This window comes from Lissotriton helveticus, chromosome 1_1, assembly GCF_964261635.1.
Source record: "Lissotriton helveticus chromosome 1_1, aLisHel1.1, whole genome shotgun sequence".
NCBI classification, from domain to species: Eukaryota; Metazoa; Chordata; class Amphibia; order Caudata; family Salamandridae; genus Lissotriton; species Lissotriton helveticus.
The window spans coordinates 1,670,916,365-1,670,928,803 of NC_136057.1; the positions used below are offsets into that span (position 1 = coordinate 1,670,916,365).

Sequence of the window (12,439 nt, forward strand, 5' to 3'; positions counted from 1 at the left end):
TGTTCGCCAGAGTCTCAATGTTTAAAATCTAGATTTACACCTTTCTCAAACCACTCAATGCTATCAAAGACCCTTACGCGTCAAGGGGCCTCCTCACCACTTTCAGGATTTCCTGGTGGCTTAGCCCTTCCTCTTCTTTCTAAGCATTTCTTTGACACCTCTCTGCTTCTCTTTTGTTTTACTCTCACTGGCCTCTACTTATCTTTAGACTCTCATGTTTTCTCCTGTACCTCCATCTTTCATTCCGCTTTTTCCCGCTCTGACACTTTCCTCTATATCTTTCCCATTTGTTCCTCAGTGTTAGATTCTACCTGTGTGTAGAGGAAAAGGGGGTATGTTATGATTTCCGTTGTATTTGAGGCTGCGCGCCTCTGTAGAATCTCACTGTCCAAATGTTCGACTGTTATATGGCGTTCCTTGCGACCTTGGCAGTTTGCCAGTTTGCCAGTTGCTGCTGGCTGAGGCACAAGGGACGCTTGACTATGTGTTGTAAAGAATAAACCTACTAAGATTGTTACCAGCCTTCGTGTCTTTCCTGATTACATCACGTCTTCTAAGCACACTCAATATTGGCAGGTAATAAAGAAAGATGTATTTAATAGGACCACCCATTGCAGTCGATAGCAGATCACTGGTTTTCAAATCAAAGGGCAGATATGTGAAGGCATTTTGTGTTTGCAAAAGGTCTGATTCGAGAAATCGGGCCATTTGCAAGCACAAAAAGGCCTTTTGGAATGTAACAAAATACAAGACACTTCAACTGATGGATTACCACATATGTCAAAGGAAAAACATTGTTTAATTTCTCAGAACGCACTAGTACAATGTGTATTTTGTAAATGAGAAAAACATAGAATTATAGATGAGTAACAGTGAATTACTGGGATGTTTTTCACTAAGAGGTTCTGATCGACCTCAAATAGATGCTTGAGTTGTCTATGATGTCGCTCAGAACCCAAGGTGAAAAACATCACCTTAATTAACTTTAACCCATTTACAATGTTATGTTATGCATCACCCACAATTTCTTCTGCCGCTGCTTTCAACTGCCAGGTAGGAGTGATCCAGCGATAATTTCACTGTAATTTCTCAAGGCAAAACCTCATTTACCTCTATTTTACTGCTGAAAAGGTGTTGGGCCCTTGAACCGTGTATTACCTTCAGGAGACTTTACATAAACATGAATAATCAAAATACAAATAATATTTAAGCCAATAAAGAGAGTTGGTGAGTATTTTAAAGGGTTTTATTTTCAAGTTAAAAGTCAAGGTTCTCTGACCCTTTATTCATTAGTCAAATATCAATCAGGTTACAGAATTTGGAAAACAGGAAAAATAGAATAACTACAGAACATTTTATAGGTTGCATACAAAGTATTCTATAAAGGAAGGGAATGAAGCAATCAAATGGCAATCAGAAGGCTAATCAATAATTAATAATTGGCAAAAATCTCCCATAAAGAGAAATGAATGCATAAGACAAATAAATCTTTTCAAAATTAATTAATTAGTCAAAGCATACATTTAGAGTTTTAGCATCTAAATCTCAACCTGTTCTATCAAGCTCCACTCTCTGCCCTGGTCTGTTCAATCTGAGGGAGGCTGCTTCACAATGAGCGAGACAGTCCGTCCTTCACATGACCACAAAGGAATGTGATCTGCCTTGCCAAAAATATGATGTGCAAGGACTTCTCTGAAAAAATATGAGCAAGAACCCCCACCTCCCTCTATCTCTCCTCGGGCGCAATCTCCTCCCAGACTGCACCTGCGACGTTCGCGTACCTAACCCATATGATATCTGATTTCATCTGCTTCTTCTCTTCTCCTCCCTCTCAGACAGAGGCCCCCTGAGGCTCAAGGCCTAAAAAGCAAGCAAACACACCCCCTAAGAGGTAATTATGTATACTCTAATAATTGGCTGACTATACTAATAATGTTGCAGTTTTCAGAAAAGCTTGCACGTAATTGGTTAGCATAGATGACATGAGGGTCTCACCATCCTGTTCTCATTGGAAATCCAACCCATGCCAGTTTTAACAAAGGAAGCGTTAATTCTTAATACAGTCTTATGTTTCACCAGCAATAATTATACAAATATGCAACATTAAGGCAGAAAAATGTATCAGTCCATTTCCTCCTTCCTTTCACATCACATGCAGGAATTCTACTTTATTCAAACACTGGTACATTGGCACAATAACAAGAATGTACAGTTCACTGTGGCCTTGACTCCTTTGTGTCTTTGCTTGAGGCACTTAGCAGTTCTGAGCATGTGTCTCTTTTTTCAGCACAATTCTCAGGCAGGCTGGATTCCCAGGCAGTCATTTTATGATGGGCCCATGAACAAAACAAACATAAAGGAGTATTAATATATGAAATGTAACCCATTAAGGTTTACCTCCCCCATACTAGTAGTTATCATCTAGCAAAAGCTATTAGTTTAAAGCAGCTTTTCTATTATTTGTGCACAACATGCAAAAATGTGCAATGTACAACATAGCATAATCTTGCACCAGTGCAAATTTTCAAAGCACACGCAGGTAATACATACTCATAGCAACATGCTCTAAAGTTTTAGATAGCTTTTCATGCAAGTGCGTTTGCCCCTGTGTAGTGTTGGTGCATTGTTAATTAATTCACATTATAAGAAGATGTGTTATGAACTGAATATGTATTGTCTAAATATGCAATAAAGCATTGAGTCTGCCTATACTCGGTGTTGAGGGGATTACGTCAGGTGCTCGCATTGGGCCACAACGCAAATGTGAGTAAATTGAACCAAACAACACGAAAATATAAAAGCAACATTTCAAAGCACAACAGATCGTGGAGCTCTGCAGCGTGGGCGCCCTTCACTATTCCTTGTCACCGAAGCAGAGTTTAAAACGCGCAACTCATTATTCTCATTATTTTCCCATAGTTCCCTCTGGTTGCCTTCCATCTCATCTTCCATCTCTCGTTACTCCACTCCCGCTGCTAATTTCCCATTGTACCTTTCCTCTCTCACTACAGTTGAGTCCTCTTTGATCTTTTTCTCATTTGATTTTTGAACTGTTAAAACATTCTGTGTCTCTTAGACTGTGTCAACGTGTCTATTTCTAACAAGCATTTGCAATGCAAGTAAGTAAATGGCTTTATTTCGATATAGTTCATATCATAAAAGCAATACATGTACATTAAAAAACAGTAAAAACCAGTGCATGAGTAATAACATACAGTTCAAACAACAAAATACATAGAAAGTTACATAAAAACAATCTAAGATACATATCAAACAAGGTACGAAAGCCTGTTGGATCTAATACGCCATGCCCAGCCTAAAAATGTCGCCAGTCCACTTGCAAACAGGGGCCGAGGGTCCGTTTTTAAGATTCTTAAGGCCTCCTTATGGGATCTAGTCCCAAGTTCTCTGCAGAGTGGCTTCAGCCATCTGCGGCGAGGGACTGCGTAGGCCGGGCATTCGAACAATAGATGCGAAACTGACTCTATTCTGTTCAAACAGCAAGGGCAAAAGGGAATTGTCTGCGCCGGGACCTTCCAACTGGCAGTGAGTTTCCCCACTGGAAGTAAGCCTACCCTAAATTTAAAATATAGAGCCCTGTCCCAGGTATTTAGGATAGTATCCAAGTACGGCTCGCAGAAATGCACCTCCTTAACCAAAAGAAATTCTACCGTGGACCTGCACAAGTTGGCATTACTATTTCTGCCATCAATCACCCAGCTCCAAAATAGATTCTTCAGGATTGACTTGGGCGGGGCAGTTCTAGTAATCCAGGCATCTTCAAGGCCCAGGTCTATTAGAAGGCACTTGACTTCCCTTAGCCAATGGACCTTAGCCCAGCCAGGCATTAGGAGGATGTCTTTTAAACCTTCTGCGTAGCTGGACATTTCTGGGACTTTCCAAATACGTGTCCACAAAAGGAGTGGGCGCAACCTCGCCTGATCACTAATAGGGCGGGTGCCCATATCTAAAAGAAGGGGAAGAGTTGGTGTGCTGTGAGGGAGGCCCATTAAGTCCTTATGAAATTTACTTTCAGAGCGGGCCAACTGGTCCACATTCTGTACACCCCATAGTTCTGCCCCATAAAGAGCTGCGCTGGCACCTCGTGCCCTGTAGATATCGAGAACCAATGCAATTGGTTTGAGGGAAGAGGCACGTTGTTCCTTAAGGAGGGCCCCCACCACCCTCTTGTGGGTCAGCAGCATCTTTTGGTGATGGGATTTCCAACTCATAGAGTCGCAGAGACGAATGCCAAGGTAATCGAACTCCTTGACCCTCTCGAGTGGAACTGAATCTAGGGTAGGTGGTTTACCTGACTTCTTCGGAGGATTTAAGACCAGGAACTTAGTCTTCCCTGTGTTTATAACTAGTCCCCTTGAGTCACAGAAGGTCTTAAAGCTGGTTAGGAGACTCTGCAGACCCGCTGGTGATTTGGAGATCAGGAGGGTATCATCTGCAAATAAGAGGGTAGGTATTCTCCTGCCAGCCAGGGATGGTGCGTCTGCAGGATGTTGCAGCAAATGCTCCACCACTCCGTTGACATACAATGAAAACAGAGTGGGGGCTAGCACGCAACCCTGGCGGACGCCTCTATTTACAGGTATTCGTGATGTTTTTTGTCCCTGATTACCCCACCTGATCTGTGCGAAGTTGTCTGCATGGAACTTTATCACCATATTTAGTAAGTATGGGGGGATACCTAATGCATCGATTACACTCCAGAGGTGGTTACGTGGGACCAGGTCAAAGGCAGTCCTTAGATCTATAAATGCAAGGTACAAACTGCCTTTGCCCAGTACAACCACTTTCCAGAAAAAGATCATTAACCGAAATGCTTGCTCGATCGTCCCCATACCAGTTCTAAAACCAGCCTGAAAGTCTGAAAGAATATGGTTCTCCTCGACCCACTGCAAGACCCTTCCTAGAACCACTTTGCCTGCCACCTTCTGCGTGGAATCCAAGAGGCTTATAGGGCGGTAATTAGCAGGGTCATCCCGACTCCCTTTCTTAAAGATCGGGACGACCTCTGCGCCTTTCAATGAATCCGGGAGAGCCGCACCAGCCAAGCCAGCATTCATTAAGGAGGCAATAAGTCTCCCCCACTCCACTGGGTTAACGCGGAGCAAGTCTCCCGGAAGGCCGTCAGGGACTGCTGCCTTATTGGGGACAAGGCACTTAATCGCCCCTTCTACTTCCTTAGATGTGAATAGGAATTCCTCATTGGGCTCTGTACGAACCATGGGGTGCTGTTCCATCAGGGTAACCTCGGAGCCCGCAACCGTTGTATAGAGCTTGGAGAAGTGATCAAACCACACTTCCTCAGTTATGTTGCATGTTATAAGAGAGTCCACGGGTTTGTCCCTAGCTCTTATTAGGTCCCAAAAACCCTTAGAGTCTTTCCTTGAGCTGGCCGCCTTCAAATCGTGCCAAAACTGGTTCTCATGCTCGGCCCTTGACTTCGATAAAGTCCTTCTATAGTTACGCCTAGCGAAACTAATCTGGGCCCCATCCTTTGCTTTCACTGCTTTGATTAGCTCCCTTTTGGCAACACGGCAGGCAGAGGAGAACCAGCCCGCATTACCCATGGGTCTACCTCTTGCATTGCCCCTTGTGCCTGGGGAGCGAACCATGAACAGTTCGCCTAACGCGTTTATTGTTTCGGCAAACAAAATTGGAACCTCAAGCATGCTGACTCCAAGGGAGTCTAAACGCATTGCGGTATTCGACATTATAGATTTTACACCCATGATCTTTTCCTCATTTGCAGCAATGGTATTCCATTTTAGGCGCCTACCACAATTGGAGGGGCATACTTCATGCGTTGTTTTCCACGCGTGTGGGGTTTGGGCTGGGGTCGCACCCGTCCACAGGGAGGACAGGGACAAAAATAGAGGGTTATGGTCGCTGACAGAAGACTGTAAAACCACCATATCTATCAGATGGACCCAAAGACTATAGTTCAAAAGAATGAAGTCAATTCGCGAGGAGTGACCCACTCTATTAAACGTATGTGCTCCTGTGGAATCTGAGTTTGATCTGCCATTGGTTGCCCTGAGGCCATATTCCAAACAGAGGGCATTAGGTCAGTGGCATTTTGTGTCCAGCTTCTGTTAGGGGCTAGTGTAAGGGGGGGGATACCTCTCCTAGCATCATCATCCCTAGTGCCCAATATATCCTCCCTAGCCAGGGGTTCAAATGTGCAATTGAAGTCCCCGGCTAGTATGACAAGGGAGTCAGAACCACAAGAACTAAGACCCTCCTCAATGCCCGTAAGGGACAGTGTGGAGGACCCACCCCTTGTTCCTCTGACATAGATGTTAAAAAATTCGAGCTTCCTCCCCCACATGGCCCTCTAACTGAGATTATCTGTAGGTCAGGTGATTTAGTGGCTATAGGCCTGATGGAGAGACCCAGGGAGATGCTCACCCAAATTAGTAGGCCGCCGGAGGGGCGGCCCTTCCCTCCGGGCGATTGTAACGCAGGCACAAAGTAGGTGGTGTAGCCCACCTTATGGCGTGGTTCCAAGCACCAGGTCTCCTGGAATAAGCAAATCCCGAAGGATTCTACAAATGAATTCCAATCGGGTATGTCAATATTCCGTGCAAGGCCTGCTATGTTCCAACTAAGCACCTTCAGCGCTTCGCCACCCACTCCCCCCAGACCTAGCACATGATCACTCGAATGAGGGTCAGAGACAATGTTAGGGGCCTCATCCGGAATCAAGGATAGGACTTCCCCCTCAGGGACCTTCCCCATAGCCAACAACAATAACGAGTTGGGACTGGTGCCAGGAGATCCTTCATTTCGGGTAGCTACATCCGATAGAGGTGTTATGTTATGTTATGTTATGTTATATGGTATTTGTTGAGCGCACTGTCACCGTGAGTTTCCTGGCGCTGCAAGGATCCTGAAGCTATAACAGAGGAATTTAATAGCAATGGGAGAAAAGCAGAGTTTTTAAAGATTTCCTAAAGGCGAGAAGGGAACAAGAGGTCTTGAGGGGGAGAGGGAGAGAGTTCCACAGCTTAGAGGCCAGATAAGAAAAGCTGCGGCCGCCGGATCTAGTGAGTTTGACGCGGGGGACAACTAAGAGATGAAGATTGGTAGACCTGAGGGCTCGGGAGGGACAATAGGGAGTGATCAGGGACTTAAGGAAAACAGGAGATGGACCAGTGAGAGCTTTAAAGACCAGACAGTGGACCTTGAAAGCTATTCTTTCACTGACTGGAAGCCAGTGAAGTTGATACAGTAGGGGTCGAGCCGACTGCCATCTGGAAAGATTGAACGCGAGTCTGGCAGCCTGGTTCTGGATGAGTTGTAACCTGGATAGCAAGGAGTTGGGGAGGCCGTGATAGATCGAATTTGAGAAGTCCAGGCGGGACATCACCAAGGCTATGATGACTTGTAGCAGTGCTTCAGGGGTTAGAAAGTGGGCGACCTTCCGAATCCTGTATAGCTGGAACATACAGGAAGATGTTACTGCACTCACCTGGGCCTTGAGAGTGAGGCCGGAGTCAATAATGACCCCGAGGCTCTTCACACGGTCAGCGGGAGAGGGAGGTGTACCAAGCTCACTAGGCCAGAACTGAGGGCCCCAATAGGTGGCGCTACTCCCGGGAAGGAGGAGCTCAGTCTTGCCCGGATTGAGCTTTAGTTGGTTTTGGTACATCCAGTGCTGAATGTGTGTCATAGCCGACTGGAAGTTGGAAACAGCATCAGGGGAGGTGAGGGGAAAGATGATTTGCAGGTCGTCCGCGTAATTGAACATGGTGACGTCCCACCTGCTTAAAGAATGAAGGAGGGGTAAAAGATACAAATTAAAAAGGAGGGGGGACAGGGAGGAGCCCTGAGGGACCCCGCAAGATGACGAAGCACTGGTGGCGCTGAAAGGGCCCAGCCTGACTGCCTGAGATCTCCCCTCTAAGAAGGATTTAACCCAAGACAAAGCAGGCCCACGGACTCCGGCGGACTCGACACGATGGAGTAAGATGTTGTGATCCACCGTGTCGAATGCCGCCGATAGGTCAAGAAGGACTAATGCCTGGGGTAATCCTCTGTCAGCCTTACTTCTCAGGTTGTCCAGCACGGCGAGGATCACAGCCTCTGTGGAGTGGGCTGGTCTAAAGCCGGCCTGGTTGAAAGCCAGGAAGTTGGACTCCTCGATGAAATGCGAGAGGCAAGTGGTGACATGTGCCTCCAAGACCTTAGACAGAAAAGGCAAGAGGGAGATGGGCCGGTAGTTCACAAAAACCGCTGGGTCCGCGCCAGGTTTCTTTAGCAGGGGCACCAATACGGCCTCCTTGAATGACCTAGGGACTGTACCAGTACTGAGGGAAGAGTTGAGTAAGGGAAGGATACAATGAGGGAGGGTGTGACAGATGTCACGAAGCACAGACGGGGGACAGCAGTCCTTCGGGGAGCCAGATTTTACTCGCGAGGACAGCTTGGCAAGGGAATCAGAATCGAGTATAGGGAATCGATCCAGGGTGAATGGATTGATAGGGGGAGGTGTTGCTGTGGTTAAGGAGGGGAATGGGGAATGGAGTTTTTGATTGTGGTAATCTTTTCGATGAAGAAAGAGTTTAGCGCGTTGCATGACTCAGCAGAGGGATGCAGGTTGGGGAGTGTCCTGGCGTCAGATGTTAGTTCGCCAAGGACTTTGAAGATCTCTTTAGATTTGTTGGGAGCTGTTAGGATTCTCTCAGAGATGAAAGCAGACTTAGTAGATATGATGGTTTGTTGGCACCGGAAAAGTCATCACATCGTAGGGCAACCTACATATTTCATACACCTCCCTTTGAGAGAGATTACCCTTCACGCCATGTTCGACTGGTACTGCCAGGGCTGTCTTATCGCTGGAGAGCTTGGGGGCTGTGTCAATATCTAGACAATTTGGAAGCTCCCCCCCCCTGTAATCAAAACCATACTAGCCGGTGGATTACTATTTTCAAGGATGCGTGAAATGGACGTGGGCTTAGGGAAAGATGTAGAGAATGTGTCATCAAGACAAGTTGAACAAACTATCTTTGGGGTGAGTCAATCTACTTCTTCAAGGCATCTAAATCTATTGTAGGTGGGTGCCCCATTCCCCCAACTTTGAGTGCCCTGCCAACCGTCTCCAGTCCCACCCGAACATAATTTCTAGCCGATGCCCAATTCCCCCCGTAGTTAGAGCGTATTCGCGGGGGATAAAAGAAAGTAAGTGGTCTAACTTCAATGGGCGAGTTCCCCCCATAGTTGTTCCATGAACATATATGGTGTACTGTGTTTGGGTCTTCAAATGAGACAATAATACAATCACCTGGAATAGATTTATGTGAAGTACCTATCCTTGGTACCCTTCGCACCATTAGAATTTTACTTCTCAGATGATTGGGTAGCGGCCTGTTTTCATTCAGCCAGTGTGTTACCTTATTTCTCAATGACCCAAAGTTTTCCTGATAGTGATTGGTAATTTCCGGTACACCTGTTAGCACCACTACATACGGCCTTACATCTGGGGGAAGATCTATAAAACCCCCACGCTGTTTCTCACTAGATTTGACCCCCTGTGGATTATGTTGGTGTGTCTTAGGTTCTTTAACCTTCAGGGCAGCCGTATCTTTCTGAGCTGTTACAGATTGTGCAGGCAAGTGTTTAGATACGTCAGTTACTATGTTATTAACTTTGGTTTCGAGAGCCTTAGACCGGGGTTTAGGTATGGGTTTGATCACAGGTATTGTGGATGAAATAACAGTGGGTGCTGGTGTGGTTTTATTTACACCAGGTATGCTGTTAGATTTATTTTCCACTATACTAAGGGTTGCTAAGGTTAGAATGCTCTTTTCTGCCTCAAGCAGCTGATTTTCTATGCGTGATAATCTAACTTCCAGAGGGGTTAGGAGTTTTTTTAACGTTTCCCAAACAATTTTCAAAAATTCCACATCTCTTCCCTCTACCACACACACAGGTACCCCGTCATTCTCACCTTCAATTACTAAATCTAAAGCTTGCTCCCCTTCTGTTGCAACCAGGCTAGACTCATCGTCGTTCGGACTATTTATTTCAGTAACTGGGGGTACATGAAGGGGTGTGCCACCCCCCCCTCCTACAGTAGGCTTCCCGCCCTTAAAATACTGGGTCTTTGCTACTTTAGCCTTCTTCCTAGAGTAGGCAGATGTAATAGGTCTCGCATTAGGAAAGTTTGAGCTATTGGTATTGTAAATGACACATTTTTTATTTATGTTTTGTTTTCGAAATTAATAGCTTTGTCATTTACAATGCCAATAGTTATAACTTTCGCAAATGTGACACCTATAGCATTTGTAATGCAATATGTGTTGTATTTACGTGACTTACATGTATTGATATTACAAATAACAATGGCTTTTAATTTTTTTAATAATTAATACTTAAATAAGAGTTATTGTAATTTATAATGGCAATAGCTTAAACTTTTGTAAATAACTTTTGTGAAGATTATGTTCAGTGTATTTTATTGTGATGAAAATCCAAGGACAGAAGTGAAATATTAACATCTTTTTGATACATTTGTAATAAAGCTTGAAACATTGAGATAACATATTTGAACAAGTTGTTGTTTAATGGTTGCACAGATTGATGCTGTGGTGGCGCTGGGTGATGTTGTGGTGCCCCTGAGTGATGCTGTGGTGGTGCTGAGTGATGCTGTATGCTATGTTTTGTTTTGCTATCCTATGTTTTGTTTTGTTATGCTATGCTATGTTTTGCTATCCTATGCTTTGATTTGTTATGCTATGCTATGCTGTGTTTTGTTATGCTATGCTATGTTTTGTTATGCTATGCTATGTTTTGCTATGCTATGCTTTGTTATGCTATGCTATGTTTTGTTGTGTTTTATTATGCTATGCTTTGTTTTGCTATGTTATGTTTGGTTATGCTATGCTATGTTTTTTTGTGTTTGGTATGCTATGCTATGTTTTGCTATGCTATTATATGTTTTGTTTTGCTATGCTATGTTTTGTTGTGTTTTGTTAAGCTATGCTATGTTTTGTTGTGTTTTGTTAGGCTATGCTATGTTTTGTTGTGTTTTGCTATGTTTTGTTATGCTATGTGTTGTGTTTTGTTATGCTTTGTTTTGTTATGTTATGCTATGTTTTGTTATGCTATGCTATGTTTTGTTTTGCTATCCTATGCTTTGTTTTGTTATGCTATGCTATGTTTAGTTTTGCTATCTTATGCTTTGTTTTGTTATGCTATGCTATATTTTGTTGTGTTTTGTTATGCTATGCTATTTTTTGTTGTGTTTTGCTATGCTATGCTTTGTTATGCTATGCTATGTTTTGTTGTGTTTTACCATGCTATGCTTTGTTTTGCTATGCTATGTTTTGCTATGCTATGTTTTGTTATGCTATGCTATGCTTAGCTTTGTTTTGTTATGCTATGTTGTGTTTTGTTATGCTATGTTTTGTTGTGTTTTGTTATGCTATGCTATGTTTTGCTATGCTTTTCTATGCTATGTTTTGTTATGCATGCTATGTTATGTTTTGTTATTTATGTGCTATGTTTTGTTATGCTATGGTTTGTTGTGTTTTGCTATGTTTTGTTATGCTATGTTTTGTTATGCTATGCTTTGTTTTGTTATGTTATGCTATGTTTCATTATGTTATGCTATGTCTTGTTGTGTTTTGCTATGTTTTCTTGTGTTTTGCTATGCTATGTTTTGTTTTATTATGTTATGCTATGTTTTGTTTTGCTATCATATGCTTTGTTTTGTTATGCTATGCTATGTTTTGCTATCCTATGCTTTTTTTGTTATGCTATGCTATGCTGTGTTTTGTTATGCTATGCTATGTTTTGTCATGCTAAGCTGGTTTGTGTGTGTGGGTGTGTGTGAGGGTGTGTGAGGGTGAGTGAGGGTGTGTGAGGGTGTGTGAGGGTAAGGGTGGGTGAGGATGTGTGAGGGTGTGTGAGGGTGAGAGGGTTGTGAGGGTTAGGGGCTGTGTATCCTATGCTTTTTTTGTTATGCTATGCTATGCTGTGTTTTTTTATGCTATGCTATGTTTTGTTATGCTATGCTGGTGAGGGTGTGTGAGGGTGTATGAGGGTGAGTGAGGGTGAGTGAGGGTGTGTGAGGGTGTGTGAGGGTGTGAGGGTGTGTGTGGGTGAGGGTGTGTGAGGGTGAGAGGGATGGGAGAGTGAGGGGGGTGAGGGTGAGGGTGTGAGGGTGAGTGAGGGCGTGTGAGGGTGTGAGGGTGAGGGGGTATGAGGGTGAGGGGGTGCGAGGGTGAGGGTATGAGGGTGGGGGGGTGTGAGGGTGAGGGTGTGAGGTTGAGTGAGGGTGTGTGAGGGGGGTGAGAGGGTGTGTGAGGGTGTGTGAGGGTGCGGGTGTGTGAGGGTGATGGGGGTGAGGGTGTATGAGGGTGAGGGGGTGTGAGGGTGAGGGGGTGTGAGGGTGAGTGAGGGGGTGTGAGGGTGAGAG

The 12,439-nt window shown here is 44.4% G+C and overlaps 1 long non-coding RNA gene across 1 annotated transcript in view; it reads right to left on the minus strand.

Annotated features, from left to right (window-relative positions):
* Positions 1–1,251: 1,251 nt before the first annotated feature.
* The window catches only part of LOC144773904 (uncharacterized), a 38,155-nt gene continuing 26,967 nt past the window's right edge, over positions 1,252–12,439 (minus strand). Inside the window, exon 3 of the long non-coding RNA XR_013600073.1 lies at positions 1,252–2,304. This is a non-coding gene — a long non-coding RNA (uncharacterized LOC144773904). The remainder of the gene's footprint in view (positions 2,305–12,439) is intronic.